This window comes from Prionailurus viverrinus, chromosome D4 (assembly GCF_022837055.1).
Source record: "Prionailurus viverrinus isolate Anna chromosome D4, UM_Priviv_1.0, whole genome shotgun sequence".
Classification (NCBI taxonomy): domain Eukaryota; kingdom Metazoa; phylum Chordata; class Mammalia; order Carnivora; family Felidae; genus Prionailurus; species Prionailurus viverrinus.
The window spans coordinates 74,059,737-74,086,525 of NC_062573.1; positions in this window are offsets into that span (position 1 = coordinate 74,059,737).

Genomic DNA, 26,789 nt, shown 5'->3' on the forward strand with positions numbered 1-26,789 from the left:
TCTTTAGGTTCACAACAAAACTGAGAATAAAGCACGAGTGTTCATCATCCCCCTCCCACCCCTTGTGGCCTCCTCCGCTGTCAACATCCCCCACCCGAGTGATACACTTGCTACAATCCATAAACCTTCATTGACACGTGATTATCACCCGAAGTCCACAATTCATGTTACAGTTCACCCTTGGTGTTGTACATTCTAGGGGTTTGGACAGATGTATGAATGCCATGTGTCGACCATGACAGTATCATGCAGAGTAATTTCTGCCCTATTCATTTCTCCCTTCTAGCCCCTGAGAACCTCTGATCTTTTTCTGTCTCCATGGTTTTACCTTTTTCAGAACATCACACAGTTGGAATCGTTATGGTATGTACATTCCCACGTTAGCTTCTTTCACGTAGTCATATGAAGTTAAGTTTCCTCCACATCTTTCGTGGCTGAATTTCTTTTCATTCACGTAAAATGTTGGGATGGGAGAATGAAAATACATGGTAGCTTGCCAGGAGTTTAGGCTCCAGTGTTGAAGTCATTCTATGAAAAGGCCCCAGGCTAACACACCTTGGATTTCGATAGCCCGCCAATCAACCTGGAAAGTTTTTATGTGCTAGTTAGTTTAAGCCTGTTTTGCCATGTGATGTTCACATGCGTTTGATGTTGCTTAGTCCTCCTTTATTGCCTCCCAACCCAAATAAACGTAAGAATCCAGCGAGACTCAAGATGTATTACTGATAGGGAAAGAGGATATTTATTCATTACTACAAATAAAAGAGCATAGAGAGTGTTTTTATATAGGTAAAACTAGAATAGTTTGTCTTCTGATTCCAGCTTCCTGTTTCAGCAGAGGGCACTCCGACCTTACCTAGAGCCCAGTGTTTTTCATTTGACCAGTTTTGGAAAGTAGCTAGCTTATCAAATCTGTCCTTCAGTTTAACGGTCAGCAAAATGAGAGTACTGGCAAAGTAGAAACCAGAGGCATCAAACTAGGGCCCAGCCCTATCCTGTGTGATTCTGAGGTCTTTCGTTCATCTCTACCCTAAAGCCTCTACTGATCTCTAGTGTAATCCATGCATTTACATGTAGCCTTTCTGACTAGCCTGTGAACTCCTTGGGGCTGGGATCCATACATTTCATTCTTAGGATATGACATAATGCCTGGCACAGACCACATGCTCAATAAATACTTATTGAATAAAAAAAAAAAAGTAGAGTCTGAGGGGACTGTGATGATAGGAAGAAGGGCATACATTTGATGTTTCTATAGCAGTCACCATTTTGCCAAAGGATTCAGTAGTGTTCCTGGTTAAGGTCATACCCCTGTTTCATATTGCTATATGTCAAGAGGCAAAAAAATGTCATTGGCCTTGGATCCAGAGTGGAAGAACCCACTGTGTAACCCTCTTCAGCATGACATTATGTTTGATGCCCATAACGGCCTGGTAACAACAAGTCATGTAGGTGAATAAATGCTATTTTTTTCAGCAAAGTTTGGACTGACAGAAGCCCAAGAGAAATCCAGCTTGCAAATTTGCATGTACCTTCCCTGGTCCTAAAATGTCCCCCGCTCCTCATTTCTGAATCTCAACATCTTCCCAAACCTTCAGTCACCAGCTCAAATGCCACTTCTCATAAAGTTCGGTTTCAGGCCACCAGGAACCTTTCTGCCTGATCTCCTGTAGAAGTCAAAACTTTGGACGACCCTCATAGCACTTAACCAGGTTCTCTCTTGCCTTATAATTTTCCATATGTATGTCTTATCTTCTAGAGTATTACCTCGTGTAGTAAGGGACTTGACATTTTTGTGAGTGCCAACTGAATGTGTTGATTCGTTTAATCCTTACAACATTTCAGTGGCAAATCCTCAGCCTGCTGACGAACTGGAGCTCAGATAAGTGAATTATCTTGACTGTTATCACGAGCTAGCAAATGATGGAGCCAGACTTTAAGACCAGCTTGATGCTGGGGGCGCCTGGGTGACTCAGTCAGTTAAGCGTCTGACTCTTAATTTTGGCTCAGGTCATGATCTCATGGTTCGTGAGTTCGAGCCCTGGGTTGGGCTCTGTGCTGACAGTGAGTGCAGCCTGCTTGGGATTCTCTGTCTCCCTCTCTCTGGCCCTCCCCTGTTTGCTCTCTATATCTCTATCTCAAAAATACATAAACATTAGAAAAAAAATTAAAAAAAAGAAAGACCAGCTTGATGCAGAGTCCATATTCTTTGTTTCACATTAAGCTACTTAAGAACAGGACCCATTATGTCCCTGAGAGAGTTGAGCCTTAGCAGGTCGATGTTTAAATTTAAAAAATTGATATATGATCCACGTGAAGTAAAACCCCAAAATTGTAAATGTATAGCTTTGTGAAGTTTTTTTACATAATGTGCAGAAAAAGTTAACTGCGAAGACTGCTATCCTTAGAAATGCCTGCTTGCAATGTTGCTCGGAACTTGAATTTTAGGAGGGTGTGTGTTTCTTGATAAGAATGGCTCATTGTGGGGATGCCTGGCTAGCTCCGTTGGTAGAGCATGCGACCCTTGATCTCAGGGTTGTGGGTTTGAACCCTACGGTGGTTGTAGAGATTACTAAAAAAATAAAGTAAACTTAAATGTGTATTTATGGGAATAATATGGTTTACGCTAAAGACTTTCTTTTCTTCTGGGAGTTTGAAATTTGGTACATGCGAGGCAGAAGCCATGTACGTGAGTAGCTCTTAATAAAAATCCTGGCACTGAGTCCTTAATGGGTTTCCCTGGGAGACAGCACTTCACACATATCACATTTGTTGCTGTAGGAGTTAACAACATCCTGTGTGACTTCACTGGGACTCTTAGAATCTTGCTTCTGATTTACTCTGAACTTTGCCCCATGTGGTTTCTCTCTTGGCTGATTTTACTTTACATCTTTTTTTCCTTTTTGTAATAAATTATAGCCATTATTGTGACTCTATGTTGAGTCCTTGGAGCCCTACGACAAACCATTGAACTTGGGAGTGGTCTTGTAGTCTCCTGACTCACTTATGTACACACCTGTGTAACCATCCAACAGATAAAGATATAGACCATTTCCATCATTCCAGAAAGTTCCTTTGTGCTTCTTTCCAGTAAAAACCCTTACTTCCTAAAACAGGTAACAATTATTCTGACTTCTGTTGCCAGAGATTGGTTTTGCCTGTTCTTGAGTTTGAAATCAGTGGGATTATATACTGATATATATAATTATATACTCTTTCATGCCTGACTTCTTTCACTCAATGATGTTTGAAATTATTAAAAAATATCCAATACAATATCCAGCCTCTTACAAAATCTTACAGCAGTTCATATATACAGCACAATTTATTCTTTCTTCTGTGGATGAACATTTGTGCAGTTTCCAGATTTTGGCTATTACAAATTATAGCTATGAACCTTCTTTTTTTTTTTTTTTTTTTTTTTTTAAAGAGAGAGAAATCATGTGTATGTGTGTGAGTGGGGAGTGGGACAGAGGGAGGAGAGAGAATCTTAAACAGGCTCCACACCCAGGGTGTAGGACAATGCAAGGCTTAATCTCACGCCCCTGAGATCATGATCTGAGCTGAAATCAAGAGTTGGACCCCTAACCGACTGAGCCACCCAGATGCCCTGTGATGAATCTTTTTTTATAAATCTTTGTGATAACATATGCATAAATTTCTCCTGGAAAATATCTGGGAGCCGAATTGTTGGGTCATAGGGCAGATGCATTTTTACATGTATTAGAAGCTGTTGAGCAGTTTTGTAAAGTAGCTGTGCCATTTTACATTCCCATCACCAGTGTACAAGAGTTCCAGTCTCTCTACATCCTTGCTGGTGCATGGTATTATCAGTCTTTTTGATTTTAGCCGTTTTAATGGGGGTAAAGTGATATTTTGCTGTGGCTTAAATTGTCTGATGAATAGTGACATGGAGCATTTTTTCACATTATTATGGCCCATTTGGGTAGTTTCTTTTGTGATGGGATTTATGTTACACTTTGAAATGATAAATTTTTTTTCTTATTTTGTCCTTACCACCTCATTTCTGAAATTTTTTTCATTCTGATTGATGTTGGGATTTTTTTTTTTTTGTATGCTCCATCATGAGAAAATTTGAAACATGTTAAGTTATAGCTTTCATCTGTTCTGTGGCCATTTTTCTGGAGAGCTTTCATTATATAGAGAGATATTTTCCTGTGCCTAATTTTCTATTTTCGTCTAAAAATCTTGTATAGAATTCAACTATAATTCTTTTCCATTGCTCATTTTCACATGAGATTAGTTTTCCTCAACTTTTAGGGGGAAGAGATGGGTCAGGATAGCTTGTCTAGCTTCATTGCTGTAGAGTTCTGTTTTTTGTTGCTTTATTGTTTTTGTTTTAAAATATGGTGTCATACTTCTGGAGATGTCCTGGTTTTCTGCATCCCCACTTTCTTTGGACCTTCTCTTTTATTCTCCCCTTTCTTTGTCAATTTAGGTTATATCCCCAGTAGTTTCTCCCAGCAGAAGAGCTTTGTCCTGGAACAGCATTTTGGCAAGTTCACTTCCATAGTTAAGTCCCAGATTAATTCAGCTTCTTAAAATCTTCCTGCCATCTCACTGCACTCACCTGCAAACAACCTTTCCGATTCAGCTGCGGTCTTCAAATTGGCCACCCACACTTTCCAAGTCAATAAATGTTGGCAATTCTGGGGTTATCCTGTTCTCAGATCTGCTAGATACTCCCTTATTTCCCTTGGCTTCTTCCTGTACAGATGAGTCTTGATGATTTGTCTTCACTTACTCCTATTCTGGGGTTCATGTGAATAACTTATTTTACTTAATGTTATAGATACTGTGTGTGGCTCTACATGTCTGCTTTAATGAGGTGATTAGGGATATTTAAAAAGCTACATACCCTCACCACTGTCTTCCCCTATTATAGTTTGAATTTAAGGCTTTTTTTTTTTTTTTACCCCCTCAGGTGTTTATATTTTAGGTGTTACTTTAATTGTGGAACTTCTCCAGTTAAAGAGCTCTCGGGGAACAGATATCAAGTTTTCAACTTCTTGAGATCATACCATGGTAAATCAATGTCTATTGGGCCTTTGCATCAGACTCTTGAGAGAAGGGGCTTGAGAAGAATATATAACTCTATGTTTGGCTTTTCTCTTTTCTGTTTTGAAAACAATTCCCCTACTTCCTCCACTTGTTTTTCTTCCCTTGATTTAAATTCCTGGGAGTACATTTCACTGGTTTCTTATGTAAGGGGTGGCAAAAGAAACTTCTTAAACTCTTTTCCCACTTCCCAAAGCAACTATTTGACGAAGGTATGGATTTCAATCCAAACATACAATGGAACAAATGGGACTGTTTGAATCTTTGCATAATGAAATTTCTCTGTAGGATTCTTGATTTCTTTCCTATCTCTTTAGGACTTCTCCTATACTGAATTTAGATAATGAGCCTCTGGTTAAGGAAGTTTTTCCTTATTCCTTGGTTAGTGACCAATTTCAGAGTACTGCAGATTGGGGTAACCACATAATCTAACTTTGTCTACATAAGATTCTTCTGGGATTTTTTGATTCTACAAACTAAAGATTCAGAAACAATATTGTAGGGTGGGTCTAGGAATCTGGATATACATCTCACATGATGCTGATACAGTTGGTTGGTCTAGCGAGCATCAGTTCAAAAAACATTAATGTAAGCCAAAATTATTTTTGGAGACCAAATCAAAACTAAGTTTGGTGGCTGTATTATCTAAAATAGGCAGTGAGGTTTCAGCAAATGTTCTGTGTGAACATTCATTCATTCATTGTTTCAGTTAACATCTTAAATGCTGTGTGTCAGGGCCTATGCTTCATTTTGAAATGAAGCATAGAGAAGGATCTAGACTTTATGACTAATATGAGAGAAACATGCAAAGGAATAATTCCAAAATTATATTAAAAGGGTAAAAGTGCTGACCCTTGGTATTCTCATGGGAGGTATCTGTGACTTTCCAGATTTGCCATATAATTCCTCCCCTAAATATGTCTGTAATTAAGAATGAAGAGTGACAATTTTAGTGGTATGTAGAGCCTGGGCTATTACAATTTTCTTTTCATGAAATGACCTCCAATTCTGTTCTCATTTTTTTTTTAAATATAATTTATCATCAAGTTCGCTAACATACATAGTATACAGTGTGCTTTTGGTTTTGGGGTCGAGTCCCATGATTGATTGCTTACATACAACACCCAGTGCTCTATCCCAAGACGTGCCCTCCTCAATGCCCATCATCCATTTTCCTCTCTCCCCCATTGCCCCCATCAACCCTCAGTTTGTTCTCTGTATTTAAGAATCTCTTATGGTTTACCTCTCTCCCTCTCTGTTTGTATCTATTTTCTTCCCTTCCCTTCCCCCATGTCTTCTGTTAAGTTTCTCAAGTTCCATATATGAGTGAAAACACATGATATCTGTTTTTCCCTGACTGACTTATTTCACTTAGCATAATACACTCAAGTTCCATCTATGGCATTGCAAATGGCAGGATTTCATTCTTTATCATTGCCAAGTAGTATTCCATTGTATATATAAACCACACCTTCTTTATCCACTCATCAGTTGATGGACATTTAAGCTCTTTCCATAATTTGGCTACTGTCGAAAGAGCTGCTATAAACATTGGGGTACATGTGCCCCTATGCATCAGCACTCCTGTATCCCTTGGATAAATTCCTAGTAGTGCTATTGCTTGGTTGCTTTCATTTTGCTCAATAAAATTATGGCTCCATGTCACGAACCCCTTGTCTGTCAAAAGCATCACATCTACAATTGCCAAAGGTTATTTGAGTTGAAATTATTGTGGGACAGTTCTTCTTAAATTCAAGCAAGCTTGTTAAACCCCAGATTCCCAGGCCCTACTCTCAGGTATAATGATTCAGTACGTCAGAAGTGGGACCCGTGAACGCTCAGTTTCAATAATCTCCCAAGTGATGCTACTGTTCCTGGCCTAAGGACTTCATTTTGAACAGCACAGTTTTAGGAAAGCTGGTGGTAGCACTCAGGAACTAGTAATTCAAGTCCCAGATTGGGGAGGGACAGAACATGATGAGCAGGAGGCTCTTCACCAAGGACCTGGGTGTTGGAGGTTCAGTAGAGGTTTGTAATGTGGGAGAGGGTAGATCATAGGTAAAGAGAAGATTTCCAGGATAATGGCAAAGTAGGTGCAAAGACACAGGCACAAAACAGCACAAAGTGTTCAGGGACTTGTCTTTAGAGAGATCTTCCCACAGTCTCAAAGCCCACAGTGACTCTGGAGATGATGGGAAAAACTAAGCTCCTACTTGAGCAGCAGAGGAAATGAAAGCAATGGAAAAGCTAAGCTCCTACTTGAGCAGTAGAGGAAATGAAGACAATGGTATGTGAGCTTCAAGGAAGCAAATTGTGCCAAGAGATAGCAGGATGCACCAGTGTATGATGTCCCTTTGAGATATTTCTGAGGAAAGGGTGGGTAGGTTGCTCCAGGGATGAATTGAGTAGAGTTCTGTCCATGTGGCGGGGCTTCCTGTGTTTAGAGCTTCCATCCAAATTTCTGATTCTGTGATATCAAACATGCATTTAAAATTTAGGGCACAAAGAGGCAAAATACACGTTTTTCTATTTGATTAGGCTTGAAACATGCAAACAAGTAGAAAGCCAACTTCTGCCGGGTGGGGGGGTGGGGGGAACGGTCCAAAGATCTCTTAACTATACTTCTGAACATATGCATTTGTGGTTTCAAGTTAAAGTTAGCCTGTGACTTCTTGACTGTATTCGTGGGCAGAGAATCCACAATAATCCTGTTTCTTATTAGAATGAGCTGCCAGACGACGTATTACTGGGCAGTGAAGACTACTGCCCCTGGTCCACAGATGTAATAATTGGGCATCCTCATTAGTGGTATCTGGAGCTTACAGGAAAGAAAACACCACATGGGAAAGTACATCTTTAATTGTGGCCCCAAAGACTTTCACGTGGCTGGGTCTTCGTTTCTTTACTCAGGAGAACTGGCCAGACTTTTGCAAGAGGAAATAATAAGGCCAGCCAGGCCAAACAGTTTCTGCATGTGTTTTTAAAGAGAAAAATCATATCCACTTTTACCGCAGATTTTTCTGATGAAAGGTGAATTCTCTCCCCCCCAAATTCTTCCCCCCACAGCTGCTGTATAATTCTGGAGCCTGAAGTACTTCCGCTCTAATAAAAATTTTCATCTTATCTCTCAGCAGCAACTAATAGCAGACCCTAGGCATATGTGAATAGCCCAACACACTCTCTCTTTTTTCAGTTTTAACCATCCAGACCATAGGCAGAGTAGCACTGCAGGCTTAGCTGCGGAACAAAAGCCGGGGGCTCTTTATTTGCTACTGATTGGCTTGGTAAATGGATTTGTCACAGAAATCCTCTCTGAAAGGAAGTGACCCAAGTCTTTTGGCTTTTATGTATTTACATTATGCTGCTAAGATTTGGGTTTGACTCTAGAGTTTAAAGAGAGAGCCCATATGGCTCAGTCATTCACTCATTTATTCATTTATGAACATGTATTGAACATCTGCTATGTGCTAACTGCTGTGCCAGGCACAGGGATACTAAGAACAGTGAGACTTGGCTTTAGAACTTTCTAGTGGGAGAATTAGATAAGTAAGCAACTTTTTCTGTTATCTTGAGGTACAAGGGGGTATTTATGTCTACCCGGGGAAGCTCTACAGACAAGGAAAAATGTAATCTGACTCCTTGAAGAAGGAAGAGTTTGTCCTTCAGGTAAAGGGTTGATTGGGGTCTGGAAAGCCGAGGAAGACATACGGGACAGCAGCAATAGCAAATGCAAAGACTTAGGAACTCTGCAGTTCCTGTAGAAAACTAGAGAATTTGGATTGGGTTTGCCTTGAGACAGGTGGTGCTATGAGTTGAACATGGCGACCCAGGAGGGGCCACACATTGAGACACCAAATATACACAGTGATACACTTACTGCATGAGGAAAACCCCTGGGATTTTTTGAGGGTCTGGATCTGTGTGTGTGTGTTGTCTCTACCCCACACACATAATATTTATGATGGGATAGCAGTCATGCTTACTTCACAGGGCTGTTATGATCCTACAGTGAGGTAACATGTGTCAAGGTGTTAGCCTGATTACTGGCGATTTTTTGTTTTCCATAAATTGCAGTAATCACAGTGACAGCAGGGACAGTGGCTATTCTCGTTGGTTATGCTGATTATAATAGTTCTGTAGTGTTTTCCATCTGGGCCTGTGAACGACTGTGGGGCATCTGAGAAAGAACCCTGGCGAGTCTGTCATCATCCCACTGGAGCTGGAATGGTAAGATACAGAGTGGAGGAAGCGAGAGATTTCTGGGTTCCCAGAGCTGAGAATAAACAAAACCTTTATCAGGAAAGTGCGGATGAAGATGCAAATTTGATAACAAATAGGTCTCCAAATCTCCATCCTAAACTAGACTCTCCTGAACTTGACACTGCTCCAATGGTGCTCTCTAGTGGCCCACAGGAAAAGAACATTTCCTATCAATGGGAGTAGGACTGAATATAGCAGCAACCCCGTCCCCCCAACCACCCTATCCAAGGTTTTGCTTTCTGCCATTTTCAGTTACCTGCGGTCATCCGTGTCCGGAAGTGGACCATCCTCCTTCTGAAAAAATGCTACGTCATATGCCTGTGTCATTCTGCGCTCCATCTCATCAGGTTGGCATTTTATCGTCTCACATTATCACGAGATGGGTGAGTGCAGTACATGAAGGTATTTTGAGAGAAACCACATTCACGTTAACTTTTATTACAGTATATTATTATAATTGTTCCAATTTATTATTAGTTATTGTTTTTAATCCCTTACCATGCCTAATTTATAAATTACACTTTGTCACAGGTATATGTGTATAGGAAAAAACACAGTACGTATAGGGTTTGGTACTCTCCATGGTTTCAGGAAACCAGTGAGGGTCTTGGAAACATATCTTCTGTAGATGGGGGTGGGGGTGTTACTATAAATTATATGCAGGCAATGGATTACTATGCAGCCATTTAAAAAGAACTAATTAAAGCAATCCCTGTCAGCTTGGAGGGATTTCCATGAGGGTTTAAAGGGAGAAAAGCAGGATGCAGAAAAGCATAGATGATGTGACTCCCTCTTGTAAAACAATGACCAAAAAACACGTCTCTGTAATATATAGATGTGTATGTATAAGTACATATATGTGTGTGTGTGTGTATATATATGTATATATGTATGTATATGTATATACATATACATATACATACATATATATGTATATATATATGTATATAGGCTTAAATAGAATTATGTGAGCAGAAGTAATACATGAAAGGATATAGACTAGGTTGGAAAACTGGATTCCCTTAGGGTGGGAGTAAGGGGTGTAGAAGGAAGATATGAGATTGCAAAAGTCAAACAAACAAAGTTCCACATTTATACACTTATGTAAAATTATGTTTAAATATATATATATATATTCATAAATAAAAGTTCATTTGCAAGTAAAATGATCCAGAAGATGGAATTTATGAAAAAAAGTCCCAGAAAAATGAAATCGTATGGATGATAATTTACTCATCTATTTATAATTTTTTTAGTAACTTTTTTCTTTTTTGCAAAAGCCTAGAATGGCTACTGTTTTAAATTATGATGTTGTAGAAGTTCAATGTGTATGGGAGGATCTGTTGAGCTATTTCTAAACCCCTCCCAGTACAAATTTGTTTTCTGAAATCTTCAGCTTTGGTTTCTTACCACAAATGTGTGAAAGAAATCTCAAGTCTGACCCTGATACTGTGTTTTCTTCCATCTAGCAGCCTTTATGTGTGATAAAACTATGTTTGTGATTGTCTGCTTGCCTTGTAATGACTTATTCTTCACTTTCACGTGAACGGCAATAATTTTATTTGAAGATGCCGATTGATATATATAATAGCAATACAGGGTAGTGGAAACATACCAGACTTGGATCTCAGATCTGTCACTCACGATATATGTGAACCTTGGCAAGCTAATATATTTCTGCTCTTCAGCTTCTTTATTTGCAAAGCGTGCATAGAAATAGGACATAATCCATAGGTTTGTTCTGCAGATTGAATGAGATAATTAGGGTAAAGTGTTTAGCAATCCTCCTGGTACATGGTATTCATATATTCATTCATTTATTTGTTCATTCATTCAGGAAGTACTTACTGAGTGCCTTTATGTGCCAGGCTCTGTGCTGGGCACTGGGGATAGGAAGCAACAGATCTATGTAGCCTACAGATTAGCAGAGGAGACAGAGGAGTCTAATGGCCACACGGTGAGTGGTTGAAAACTGTGATACAGGCTAGGAAGAAATGACACAGGGCACAATGAGAGCACTTGAGCTGGTTGGAGAGTCAGGGAAGGCTTTTCTGAGTAAGCAATGTTTAGACTGAGAAATTAAGGAGGAATTAATAGTCATTAGTTGAAATTGGGCATGCAGAACAGTCTAAGCAAAGAGAAGCGCTTGTACAATGCCTATGGCAGTGGGGAGAATGATCCATTCTAAGAATGGCATTTCTTTTTTTTTTTTAAATTTTTTAATGTTTATTTATTTTTGAGACAGAGACAGAGCATGAACAGGGGAGGGGCAGAGAGAGAGGGAGACACGGAATCTGAAGCAGGCTCCAGGCTCCGAGCTCTCAGCCCAGAGCCCAACACGGGGCTCGAACCCATGAACCGCGAGATCATGACCTGAGCCGAAGTCGGACGCTTAACCGACTGAGCCACCCAGGCGCCCCAAGAATGGCATTTCAATAAATGTCTTATCAGTTACTTAACCAACCCCGCTCCTAGTTTCTCATGATACCTATTTTACAGGGGCTGCGGAGATGAAATAACACCCATTTTGCAGTGTTGTGTGGATTAAATAAAATGTATTTAAAGCATATTGCTTAATATATAGTAGACATACAGTAAATGCTGTCCACTCCAACATCTAGGCTTTGGCACTGAGATGTTGAATGTAAATTAACTGTTATTAGCTATATATGTAAATTAATGATTTCACACACACGTGTGCAGCCCCTCTCCCCCCAGCCACTGTGTGGATATCTTCTGCTACCCCTAGAGACCTGGTTTTATTTGTGAAATGTGAAGTTTTAACCCAATGAAATTTGTGCCTTCCGTTTTTGAGCCTTACTTTAAACATTTTTATGTTATTAGTTTCCCTTGCCAAAGCCCCAGATATTGGCTGGTATAGGGAAAAGAAGAGTGGTATGACCAGTACCCAAATTCTCCAGATTTCAGGCAATAATCCTTTCTATGTTGAGTATTAATGAAGCACTCATTTCAATTCACTATGATTTAAATGTGTACCAACTATGTGTTAGGCATTATATTAGTTTCTGGGTAATAAAACATGATTACAACAGAATCCTTATTCAGAAGAGGAGGGATTCATATAATAAAAACTAGTATTTTTTGTGTATTCTAGTTTTTTTTTTTTTGGAGTGTAATAAACCAACCTTAGATGCTAATAGTTGGACACATGCAGCCTGAAGAAATCTCCAATCCTGCCAAAAACTGTTCCAGTGCATTCTCCCTCCAGTGCTGCTTTCTGCTCTACCTCAGTGGTTTCAGGGATCACACAGAAAAAATTTCCATGATTTTAGCCCTAAGAGAACCAAACACTCCTGTTACTTGTCGAAATATCTAATCTCCTTGAGTGTTGCTATATTTCCCTTTATTCACTTCTACTCTCAAGTCTTGCCATTGAGAAGTCTGGATAAAGGTATCAGTTGACATATACATAGTAAGTCATGTTGTCTACATGATTATAGTTAAACATTCTAAGGAGGACACTTTGGATGGGTATTATATATAAATGTATTAATACTTGGTTTATTCTGAAAAGATCACACATATACTTCCTTCCAGATATCTTGTCATAAATCCAAGTCCATAACCATTTAGACAAAACCAATAATAGCCTTTACCTTCTGTGAAGTATTGTATGTCTGAGTCTTCAGTCATTTCTCCTCTATACATTTTCCTCCTGCCCATCTTTAAGGGCCCCCTAACAGAGGCTATAATTATGCAGTAGTCCATTTATAGCTGATGCCAGGATGCTGAACAGGACCATTTGTAAGTCCAGATAATATTTTTTTCTCACTTTAATCAACCTCTAAAAGGCAACTTCCCAGAGTGCCTGGATGGCTCAGTTGGTTAAGTGTCCAACTCTTGGTTTTGGCTCAGGTCATGCTCTCATAGTTTGTGAGTTCGAGCCCCTCACTGGGCTCTGTGCTGTCAATGTGGAGAGGGATTCTCTCTCTCTGTCTCTCTCTCTCTGCCCCTCCCTATGCTCTCTCTTTCTCTCTCAAAATAAATAAAAAAAAAAAAGGCAACTTCACATCATCAATTCATATATATGGCAGTGCAATAGGAGTAGGTATATTAGGAATATGTATATAAAAATACATGCTCATGCAACTTATTTGTACGTTCAGAACCTACCTGAGCCTGATATTAAATATAAAATTTCAGGGCACCTGAGTGGCTCAGCTGGTTAAGCGTCTGACTTTGGCACAGGTCATGATCTCACAGTTTGTGAGTTTGAGCCCCGCATCAGGCTCTCTGGCTGTCAGTGCAGAGCCTGCTTCAGATCCTTTGTCCCCCTATCTCTCCGATCCTCCCCACTTGTGTTCTGTCTGTCTCTCTCAAATAAACATTAAAAAAAAGTATAAATATAAGATTTCATTGATTATGAGCTGCTGGGCACACTCAAAAGTTTATGGCTTTGGTGGATCAACAACCCCAATTTAGCTCATGTATTTCAGATTTCATGGTTACTTTGTGTCCCATTGTCCAGCTTCTCCAGGCCTAGGGCCAAGTCAAACTATTTTTTAGAAGGAAACAGTGATTTTCTAGAGTTTGTGATTATTTTCCAAATTCCAGATTGCTTACACTGTGATTATCCTTTTTAGACTTGCCCCTATTGCCACATAACATCCTGATTCGTGACAGATATTTTAAACACCTTTGAGTTTGTTGGTTCCTAAGGGCCAGTTGGCAGAACTGTTCGCCCTGCAACTAGTTGGCTGAGAGCCTTCTCTTGCTATGCCCCCATATTTAGAGCTGGCAACTTACAAATTACCCGGTGAGGGAGTAGGAACAACCTTCTGAAATGAAGTATGTGTTACTGCCAGTTGTCCCAAAGCATTATTCCCTCCAGAAACTTTACTCAGGTGGCAGACATCTGAGTATTTGTGAAATTTATCGTCAGTGTTCTAACATGCATGTGGCTCATATGGCATCCAGTGTACCAGCACCTCTCTGTCTACAAGTTTCTGTCATCATCATGCCATTCAGGTAGTGGGCCAGCATAATGTCCTAGGGAATGGTGACACAAAGTCCCTGCAGAATAAATTATGCCACAGAACCAGAGGTTACATACAGCCCTGTGGCAAAAGAACGTAGGCAATCTGCTGACCACACTAGGTGAAAACAAACTGCTTCTGGGGATTCATAGTGGAACAGAAACAAAACATTTTTCAGATAAATAGTTGCAGATCACATGCCAAATGCTGGGTTGACTTGCTCCAGTAAATTGTCTCAAATGGAAACAGCAGCAGCAATTGGAATTAACATCTGATTAAGTTTATGATAAGGCACCTGTTATTCACCAAGAACAGCTGGGTTCTACAGAAGTCAAACAGGCAAGTTGAACAGAGATATGACAGTATTACCATCTTGCTCACGGATTCTCTTATGTATATAGTATTTTATAAGCTATTATTTTGGAAGTTATCCTAGCTCAGACTGCTCTAATGAAATACCATAGCTAGATGGCTTAAACAATGGATAATTTTTTCTAACAGTTCTGGAGGCTGGGAACGCTAAGATCAAAATGTTGACAGATTTGGTTCTTGGGGAAGTCCCTCTTCCTGGTTTGCAGGTAGATGGTGGCCAACTTGCTGTGTGCTCATATGACCTCTTTGTTGTTCATGTTCACGGGAGGAGTGAGATGAAGCCATCTTGTGTCTTTTCCTCTTCTATATGATGAGGGTACCATCCTCATGGGCCCCGCCTCCAAATACATCATATTGGAGCTTTTGGGTATCAGCATATGAATTTTGGGGGACACAAACATTCAGTTCATAACAGAAGTCTTTACTTAATGGTCATGAAAGCAATGGGGAATGTTTTATGTTAATTTCCCAGTATATTCTTTTGAATCATAAATTTGGTTGCATGGAAATGACCATAGAGTGGATTTAAAGATCCTCTGAGCCCACTGTGATATTCAGTACAAAAGTAGTTTATCATCTGATTCACATAGGCTCCCACTGTGGCAGGTTTGAGGGCAGTGGTGTTCAGGGCTGCCAGAGATTAGAATAGCTTCATTGAATCTCCAAGTGATATAAATATTTCCCTTTCCCTTGATAAATGGCCATAGCGAAGGTGCCTTTGAGAGAACTCCTTTTTTTTTAATTTACTGACAAATTGGTTTGCATACAACATCCAGGACTCATCCCAACAAGTGCCCTCCTCAATGCCCATCACCCACTTCTCTCTCTCCCCCCCCCACCCCCCACCCCCCCATAAACCCTCAGGAGAGAACTTCTTTAAGAGTACCAACTTCCTCTTGATTCAAGGGGATGCTGATACTGGGGCTGCACACTGACTCAAGAGTGAAATTGGTTCGCAGACCATAACTGTCCATTGCCAGATCTAGAATTTTCTGTTACACTGATCATGAAAATGAATGTGCTGCCAATTGTCATCTAAGGGACCTCAAGGTTTGTAAGCCACCGTAGAAATTTTTGCAGGTCAAATCATTCTTATTACCACTTAAGTCTTGCTATCATTATGGTAACTTAAGTCTTGCTATCATTATGGTAACTGCTCTCACTTGCTTCTTATAGTTAAATGATTTTATTTGGCCTCTGTTGTTCCAGGATCTCATCATTTCCATTGAAATTAGGAAATTTATCTCAGCAGCAATGTCTCCCATCTTCATTTCTGGCCTATAGAAGGCAGACACCAGGATACTTCGAAAAATACTGGTACTTTTAAGTGGGTTACACCCAATATATCCATTTTAATATTCCTATATCCTCAGTCTTTAGATTTCTTCATCTACATTTAACCAAGTAGTTTCTGGGGTCTCCATTACTGTTAGCAGAGGGCCCATTAGGTTGAGATTTATTAATTAGTCGGGCAGTCAGAGTTGCTGCCAACTACTCAAACCAGCATAGGGAACCCAGAATCTATTAAGTACAATCATAAAAAAAGATCAGCCTGATATTTTTCCCCCCTGAATTCTGTTTATTACTCTCTGAATCCATCCCCACACATCTTCAGGATCATGTTGGTATAAATTTACACAACGTTGACATTTTATTAAGCTGTGTAAGGCCTCAGCTTCTGAATGGGCCTCCTGAAACATGCTGGGATCTGACTTTTATATAGGTTCAGAGGTAATGAGGAGAGGACAGGGAAGGAATAAAGAGATTTGACAACTCCTTTTGACGAAAAATAGTGAAGTATTCAAGTGGGACAGCAAAAGTCTTATCAGACATGGTGGCAAAGGCTACTTTTGCTGATAAGGGAGGTTCAGTGGAGCTTGAAAGAATGAGTAACTTGAAGTCTTCCAAATTCCTCAAATTTCCCATTCCTATTTTTTAAAATTATTTTTTATCAAAAAAAAATTTTTTTTAACACTTATTCATTCTTGAGAGACAGAGAGACAGAACATGAGGGGCAGAGAGAGAGGGAGACACAGAATCTGAAACAGGCTCCAGGTTCTGAGCTGTTAGCACAGAGCCCGATGTGGGGCTTGAACCATGAACTGTGAGATCATGACCTGAGCCAAAGTCAGATGCTTAACCAACTGAGCCACCCAGGTGCCCCTCTTTTTATTTTTTAATGTTGGTTCATTTGTTTATTTATTTATTTTGAAAGAGAAAGAGAGTGGAGGAGGGGCTGAAAGAGGAAGAGAGAATCCCAAGCAAGCTTCACACTGGCATAGAGACCAACTCGGGGCCCTATCCCACAAACCGTGGGATCATGACCTGAGCAGGCATCAAGAGTCAGATGCTCAACTGACTGAGTCACCCAGGTGCCCTCCTTATTCCTATTCTTGAGGTTCCACTCTTTCCAAATTAGTACTCTAATTCTCATATAAGACTCTTGGATGGGGGAGCCTGGGGTGCTCAGTCGGTTAAGCGTCCAACTTTGGCTCAGGTCATGATCTCATGGTTTGTGAGTTCAAGTCCCGTGTTGGGCTCTGTGCTGACAGCTTGGAGCCTGGAGCCTGCTTCGGATTCTGTGTCTCCCTCTCTGTCTGCCCCTGCCCTGCTTACACTCTGTCTCTGTCTCTCAGAAAGTGAATAAATGTTAAAAAAAAAAAAAAAAAGACTCTTGGATGAGTCTGGAATTGAACTTATATTGTATTTTAACAACCCATATAGGATCAGACCTTGCAAGTTTTGTTTGGCTATATCTGCCCAGCAGCAGCAAAAGATAATGTTCACGTTGGGGAAGTGATGGTTCTCTGATTGTGACCTTGGCCAAGAATGTAAAATCCCAAGCTTGTTATTTCCTTTATTAAAGCTCTCCAGCACAATTTGAAAAAGCTAGCTTACATCCCACATAACCATTGCATGCCCCATGTTGGTCGGACTAGCCTTTCTTAGCAGTAACTTGGTCTTCCAAAGCCCTCTAGAAGCCCCTTCCTTCAAGGTGACCATAGTGACAATTTGACACTGAGTTTTCATGGAAATCCATTAGAGAGTTAGTGTCCCAACCGCCAATGCTAACCAGTACTGACTGATTTTACACATAACCAGAATAGATAACTATTAGGGACTAAATGTTTGTGTTCCTCCCTCCCCCCATTCATATGTTGAAGCCTAAACCCCAGTGTGGATGGTATTTGGAAGTGGGATCTTTGGTACATAATTAGGTTTAGGTGAGGTCATGAAGGTGGAGTCCCCATGATGGGATGAATGTTTTTATAAGAAGAGGAAGAGAGACCAGAGCTCTTTCTCTTTTTCTGCCTTGTGAAAACACTGTGAAAAGGAAGCCATCTGCAAGCCAGGAAGAGGGCCAAGGAACCAAATCAGCTGGAACCTTGAGCTTGGACTTTATGGCTTCTAAACTATGAGAAAGTAAATTTCTGTTGCTTAAACACCAAGTGTTTGGTGTTTTGTTATGGCATCCTGAGCAGACTTACATAATAGCTAACATTAAGTTCTCATTTCTTTTTTCTTTTTTTTTTTAATATTTCTTTTCTTTTTATTTATTTTTATTTTAAAGAGAGAGAGCGAGAGCAGAGGAGAAGGACAGAGGGGGATAGACAGAATCTTAAGCAGTCTCCACACTAGTGTGGAGTCCAACATGGGGCTCTGTCCCACGATCCTGGGATCATGACCTGAGCCTAAATCAGGAGTCAGATGCTCAACTGACTGAGCCACCTGGGTGCCCCAAGTTCCCATTTCTTAAATGGTCCATTTATGGCAAACTTTTCTGGTACAAATTTCCATATGGGCCAGTATTATTAGTTGCAGATAACAAAATCAACTCTAGGTAGTTTAAACAGAAAGTGATTAATTTTAGAGCATTAGGTAGCATACGATATTTCCAAGAGGGCCAGGGAGCTAAGTTTGGATACTGTATAATCAGGAGCAACATGATGTAGAGAAACTCTAAACCACTTTGGAATTGTTTTAATGAAATTTTTTCTGTTGCTGTTGCTTGTCACTTGACATCTGTGATGTTTGTGGCATGAGAGTGGAACCTTGGCCACGGTTGCCCTGGGAGATCCGAATGCTTCTTCTTGTGAGAAAAACTGATCTCTGCACCTCCCATTGTTTGGTTTGCATTACAAGTCTCTAAAAGGTATTTTTTCAAGAGAATCTGGGTCACGTAGACATCAGCTTTCTAGTACATGAAGGCGTATACTAAAAAGAGCCTGAAGTGGGTGTTGAGTGCCTCAGTCTGTAGTATCTGCTGCCACTTCCATGGAGTCTAATGAGAAATACTTGTGAAGACATAAACAAGGAAGACTCTTGGTCTGGTCTTTTGTTATCCAGTTTGAATATTCAAAAAGACCTCTATTTTGGGAATGTAATTCACAGTTATTAGCTGAGTCTCTGTTGGGAAACAACCCATTATTCTAATTCCAGTTTAGGGGAGGCAAAAAAGTACCATCCTTTAATTTTAATGAGTTGCCCATTAGCACTACGATATTGGACCTGGATGCCTCATTTCCTGACTAGAAGGATGAGCCATCTTTTGTAAGGATGCTTTCGGGAAAACTGGCCACAGGGGAGGAAAACTAGGTTGAAATTTCAGCTCTTTTTTTTCTTTTTTTTAAGCATTACTCACCATTCAGAGTCCAGCCTGTGTGCATTTCTCAGTTCTCTAAGATCTAGCTGGATGGTTCAGGGCTTTGTTGTTGCCTTCACAGCAAGGAGAAAGTCATAGCACAGGTTGGTAGCCTGTAGCCCACTGTCTTCCTCTGTGGTCCTCCTGGATTTTGTTCTTCCAACGGCATGTCAGTTCCTTTTTAACCATCCTAACAATGAAGTGTGTTTAGCAATGAATGCTGTTTTCTCATAATCTTTCATCTTCTGTGAAAAAGCAATTTGTCATCTCAAATAATAAACTGCAGGGACTCTTGTCCCTCCCACAGGCCATTTTCTCACATCCTTCTTACGTCTGAGTGTTGAGAAAAGATGTACAATATTTCTACAAAAATATGATTAAAATGTATCTCTCAGAGCTTCGGTGTCTCTAATAGGAGCAATATGGCCTTTGGATAAGGGCAAGAGCTAAGGGGAAACTGAATGTTTCGATGCCTGAAGGATTGTTTGCTCGCTCTTTCTTTCTTTCTTTCTTTCTTTCTTTCTTTCTTTCTTTCTTTCTCCTTCCTTCCTTCCTTCCTTTCTTTCTTTCTTTCTCTCTCTCTCTCTCTCTCTCTTTCTCTCTTTCTCTTTCTTCTTTCTCTCTCTTTCTTTCTTTTTTTTGGTAGAAAAAAAACATTAAAAAATATCCACTTATGAACCTTGTTCAGGCAATGAAGAGAAATTATAGACCATATTTTAATGAGAAATGTATTCTGCCTAGGAAAGAAATGTTTGGACAAAAAGCTACAAACAGGGTGCAAATGGCCAGGCTATTGCTTTGTTAAGAAATAGTAATATATTCTTTTCTGGAAGGAAAATAAATGTTCTTTAAAAAGGAGTTTTAGAACAGAGGTTTTTTGAGGTATGTCAGATTCTAACTACTCTACTTACTATCTATCAATTTGGGCTAGTTGTTATCTTTCTGAAATGTTCAAGTTTCCACATCAATATAATGGATATAAATATTAATAGCTGTCTATAATTATGAGTTGTTGTGAAGATTAAATATAATAATGTATGGTAGTGGCTGGCTGGCTCAGTTGGTAGAGGATGTGACTCTTAATCTCCAGGTTGTGAGTTTGAGCCCCACGTTGGGGATAGAGTTTACTTAATAAAAATTTTTTTTAATGTAATAATGCATAAAATATTTTGTCCCTGGATATATATAGCCAGGAGCTATTATTATTACTGGTGGTTTTATAAACATCTTGAACAATGTTTATGATGCATAAACATAACAATGCATAGGAACTTTAAACTGGAAAGTTTCAAGACCATGTGTGTGTGTGTGTGTGTGTGTGTGTGTGTGTGTGTGAGTGTGTGTGTGTATGCATGTATGTATATGTACACACACAGATACATACACCAACTTTTTTTAGGTGTATATGATCGATCTTTTAGTTTTCTTTGTAAATAAAAATAACAGATATTGAGTCTTTGTATGGTGGATAAAACTTGTCTACACAATATTTTTTCTTCCATTTTCCTAAGAAAGTGGTAATGTGCCCTGCTGAAAAACAAAAAACAAAAAACTAGCATTCTTACAGCTAGAAGTGGTTATGTGACACAGTTTTGACCAAGGAAAAGAAAGCAGAAGTTTATGGGTGATTTCTGGAAAAGTCTTCCTTTCCTAATATTGCTATACCCTCTTTCTTCTTCTTGTCACTTCTGGTGCTACTTTTTTTTTTTCATGTTTTATTTATTCTTGAGAGAGAGAGAGAGAGCATGAGCAGGGGAGGGGCAGAGAGAGAGAGAGGGAGACACAGTATCTGGAACAGGCTCCAGGCTCTGAGCTGTTGGCACAGAGGCCAATGCGGGGCCTGAGCCCATGAACCACGAGATCATGACCTGAGCCGAAGTTGGACGCTTAAGCTACTGAGCCACCCAGGCACCACCCAGTGTTGCTTTTTGAGTGGAAGGTTGAGATGAGAATAGAGGTAGAGTTCCCATCTTGAGGCAACAAGGAGACCGTAGGATAAGGACCACTCATGGAGGCTGGCAGAGCAGAGAGAAAGAAAGAAGTAACTCAGGACAACTGATGATGCTGTGAGATTTTTTGAGATTTTTTTGAGATTTTTTAGATTTTTTGAGGAAACAATAAGTTTTTATTTGGTGATCCCTGAAGTAGATCTTCTGTTATATGCAGCTGGAATTAATCCCCAACCAGTGTTTCTTTCTGTTTGCTGGAATCATGCTAATTTGCTTTTCATGAATTATCTGAGTTAACCCTAACACTCGTGCTATCCATGAAGTACAAATGTTACCCTCATTTAAAAGATTAGGAAAGCTCAGCGTTATTAAGTGACTTGTCTGTGGTCACAGAGCCAAATACATGGAACAGCCAAGATTTAAACCAAGGCAGTCAGACTTCAGAAGCATTGCTTATCTCGTTATACTTTCGTTTCATTCTACAGTGGATGTCCGGCTGCTTTTAAGAACTATGTAAAATATGGGGCGCCTGGGTGGCGCAGTCGGTTAAGCGTCCGACTTCAGCCAGGTCACGATCTCGCGGTCCGGGAGTTCGAGCCCCGCGTCGGGCTCTGGGCTGATGGCTCGGAGCCTGGAGCCTGTTTCCGATTCTGTGTCTCCCTCTCTCTCTGCCCCTCCCCCGTTCATGCTCTGTCTCTCTCTGTCCCAAAAAAAAAAAAAAAAAAAAAAAACACGTTGAAAAAAAAAATTAAAAAAAAAAAAAGAACTATGTAAAATAAAAGAAACAAATACCAATAAAATATTAATATAAAAAACCCCAAAGTGTCACTGTACAGGAAATAATACATTTCAATAGAAGGCAAAAACCAAGGGACAGTGACAAGGGGGACTAGAACACAGGTATACGGACCATATAGTCACCCGAGGGAAGATCCACAGGATTAATGTCTGAACTTTCTGGTAACTAAGGAAAGGTAGGGTATATTTTTGTGTGAGAAGAAAAAACAAACCCATTCTTAATGGGAAACAAAGCTTTTCCATAGTATGTTCTAAAAGCGATTGCCAGGGTGCCTGGGTGGCTCGGTTGGTTAGGCGTCTGACTCTTGATTTTGTCTCAGGCCATGATCTCACAGTACGTGAGATCAAGCCCCGTGTCAGGCTGTGTGCTGAGTGTGGAGCCTTCTTGGGATTCTCTGTCTTCCTTTCTCTCTGCCCCTACCCTCCCCAAATAAACAAATAAAAAAAAAAAGCAATTGCTAACATAGGATTTCATATGGGACATAAATGTGATTAAGGACCCTACCCTCAGAGATTCTGATTCAATGTGTCCGTAGTGGGCCAGAGAATTTGCATTTATTCCATCCTTCTAGGTACTACTGATTCTGCTTGTCTGTGGACTGCATTTTGAGTGACGTAGATACAGGACACAGGTCACAAACTTATATGCCCAGAGGTAGTGGCCATCTAAGATAAATGATTTAAGTGGGCCTCAGGGAAGACAGTGGGGAGGGGTTGCTGCTGTAGCAAATTAGGAAGTGAATGCTTCATTTTAAAGGGGTAGTAGCTGCTTCCCAGCATCAGCCAATTGCTGTCTTGTAAAAATTTAGGCAAATATTACTAGATTTTCAAATATTTCAAGAGAAACACAATTGTTTCAAGATATACCAAATGTTATCAAGAGAAAGTTATGTGAAATTTTTATTTCTAAAAACACTGTTCAGGGCAAATACATCCATCTCTTGACAAAGGGGCTGTAGGAGGTGAACATATCTTATTGCTTTTGTTGTAATTGCTCTATTTTTTTTTTTGTGAGTTTTGTAAACTATTTTTCTGCGTGATACTAATATAGCCATTCATGATTAAGGAATTCCTCCTGAGTTAACGTGTGTTTATGGTTTTATTTATGTCAGTGACTTAAGACCACTTTTTGTTCCCAATGGAAATTTCTTATTTAAGAGGTAGGTAGGTGGCTAGACTGCAAAAACTCACTCTAATATCTTGAAACTGAGGTGTTTACTTCTATTTCCTTGGAGATCAAGGATTAATGGGAAATAATTATAGGGGTCCAAGATCTTGCAAATGAAATTATTCTAGTTTTTGGTCCAGATTCCCTGCAAATATGAGCTAGATGATATCACATAATCTTTTCTTCAAGGTCAATTTTTTTCTTTCAATAAATGGACAGAAGAGAAATCTCTGTTCAAAATTTCTAGAGTGCTTTCTCTTTGTTGGCTGGTGATATGCTAATACACTGTGATAGCACCCTTATTATTTCTTTGATAATTTCTTCCTTTTTGTTTTTTGTTCTCTTTTTCTAGAACTGCTAATATTCAGATACTGACCTCTTAAACTGATCCTCTAAATGTTTGCTTTGTAGCTTTTATGTGGATACTCATTATAAGATTAAGGAAGTTCCCTTCTGTTCCTGTTTTGTTAACAGCTTTTTAAGTCATATATGGAATTTTAATTTTATCTATTGAGATTTTCATGATTTTCATCTTGTTGATATGAAGACTTTCTTAGGCTGATTTTATTTATTTATTTTAATGTTTCTTTTTTTTTGGTTTCTATTTTTTTTGTTTTTTTTTAAATTTTATTTTTTATTATTTTAAATTTACATCCAAATTAGTTAGCATGTAGTGCAACAATGATTTCAGGAGTAGATTCCTTAGTGCCCCTTACCCATATAGCCCATCCCCCCTCCCACAACCCCCCCCCCCCCCCCCGCCCTGTAACCCTCAGTTTTTTCTTCATATTTATGAGTCTCTTCTGTTTTGTCCACCTCCCTGTTTTTATATTATTTTTGTTTCCCTTCCCTTGTGTTCATCTGTTTTGTCTCTTAAAGGCCTGATATGAGTGAAGTCATATGATTTTTGTCTTTCTCTGACTAATTTCACTTAGCATAATACCCTCCAGTTCCATCCACGTAGTTGCAAATGGCAAGATTTCATTCTTTTTGATTGCCGTGTACTACTCTATTGTATATATATATCATATCTTCTTTATCCATTCATCCATCGATGGACATTTGGGCTCTTTCCATACTTTGGCTATTGTTGATAGTGCTGCTATAAACATAGGGGTACATGTGTCCCTTTGAAACAGCACACCTGTATCCCGTGGAGAAATGCCTAGTAGTGCAGTTGCTGGGTAGTAGGTTAGTTCTATTTTTAGTTTTTTGAGGAACCTCCATACTATTTTCCAGAGTGGCTGCACCAGCTTGCATTCCCATTTAATGTTTATTTCTTATTGAGAGACAGAGACAGCACACGTGCAGGGGAGGGGCAGAGAGAGAGGGAAACACAGAATCTGAAGCAGGCTTCAGGCTCCGAGCTGTTAGCACAGAGCCCGACACGGGGCTTGAACTCACAAGCTGTGTGATCATGACCTGAACCGAAGTCGGATGCTCAACCGACTGAGCCACCCAGGAGCCCCAAGGCTGATTTTAGAATATTAAATCATCTCCACATTCCTGAATAAACCAATTATTTGATTAGGGTGTATCATAATTTTTACATATTGCTAATTTGATTTTCTAAAATTTCTCTTTATAAGGAACTTCAGCCTATAATTTTCTTTCTTATAATGTGTTGTCAGATTTTGGGAGTAATTTATACTGGTTTCATCAAATAAGTTAGAAATGTTTTTCATATTTATTTTCTGGAAATAAGGAATATTAATTGATGTTATTATTTCCTCCTTAAATATTTGGATGATCACTGTTGAGGCCAGGTGAATGTACAGACTTCTTTGTGGAAAGGTTCTTAATTAAACATTAAATTTCTTTAATACATATAATACTATTCAGATTTTAAATGTTTTCTTATGTTAGTTTTGGTAAGTTGTATTTTCCCAGAACTTATCCATTTCACCTAAATTTTCAAATTAGCCTAAGATAATTTATATTATCATCTCTTGTTTTTTTTTTTTTTTTTTTTTAATGTCTGTTAAATCTGTGATGGCCCCTTTTTTTTCTGGTAAGGGTAATTTGTAACTTTCTGTTTTGTCTTGATAGGAATTAGTAGAAATTTATTAATTATTAATCTTAAAAACAAAACAACTTCTGGTTTTGTTAATTTTTTTCTACTGAGTAATTTGTTTCTACTTCATTAATTATTTTTTATATCTTTGTCATTTCCTTGTTTCTTCACTCTTTGTGTATCATTTGCTTATTTTTCTAAGTTTTGGAGATGTAGTTTTAGGTCACTGATTTTCAGTCTTTCGTAATAGAGGCATGTAAGGCACTATGGTTCTCCATATGCACTGCTTTAGCAGTAAATCATGTTTTAGTATGCTATATGTTTTTGCTATTATTCAGTTAAAATACTTTCCATTGTGATTTCCTCTTTGGCCTACAGATTATTTAGAAATATATTGCTTAATTTCCAAACATTTAGAGTTTTCTTGTTATCTTTTGATATTGATTTAATAATTAACCATGGTTCAAGATTGTTCTCTGTATGACTTTAGTCATTTCAAAATTTGTTGAAAGTTGCCTTATGGCCCAGCATACAGTCAAGTTTTTGTATGTTTCCATGTACCCTTTTAAAGAATAAATATTCTGCAGTTGTTAGCTGAATGTTGTGTAAATGTTAATTAGGTCAAGTTGGTTAATAGTCTTGTTACAATCTTCTAGAATCTTATTGACTGTCTGTCTTCTTGTTGTATTAATTACTGAGGAGTTTTGAAATCTCCAACTATAATTGTGGATTTGTCTATTGCTCCTATTAATTCCATCAACTTTTTTTTGTTTAATACAAATTAAAAAGTTTTATATTTCTAAAAAAAATCGTTTTTAAAAGTGTATTTATTTTTGAGAGAGAGAAAGAGAGAGAGTGTGTGAGGGACAGAGACAGGCCAGAAGCCAAGCCAAGCACTTGCCATTAGACATGCCTGCAATACCTGTAGATTTGGGTGAATTCCTCTTCACAAAGTCCCCCAAATATCCTTAGGCTCCTGCACCTGCCAGAAAGTGACATTCTTTAGTTACCTGGTATGGCTGCTGGGAACTCTGTAAGCAGGGTATCAGGTCAGCAGTTCCAAGGGGCTTTATTGACTTCACGTCAACATTAGTTCCTTAGAGTTGTATGGTCATACCTGAGACTATGCGCGTCTCTCTCAAATATGGCATTCTAGTCAAACCCTTGGTAAAATAACCAATGTTTCCAATGGTGTCCTGTTACAAGGAGAAGATTTTTATTGAAAATATGCAAATAACTGTAATTGCCATGAAAGAAAGAGTACTCACTGAGAGTTTTTGAATTTCTGAAGGTTTCAGGTAGAGAGAAAGTTAAACACTTTAATTTGTTCACAAATGAATACTTATTCTATTTCTCTAAGTCATAGATATCTTTAAAAAAATTTTTTTTAACTTTATTTTTGAGAGAAAGAACAAGTAGCAGAGGGGCAAACAGAGAGAGGGAGAGAGAGAATCCTAGGCAGGCTCCTCACTGCCAGTGCAGAGCTTGGTGTGGGCCTTGAACTCAAAAA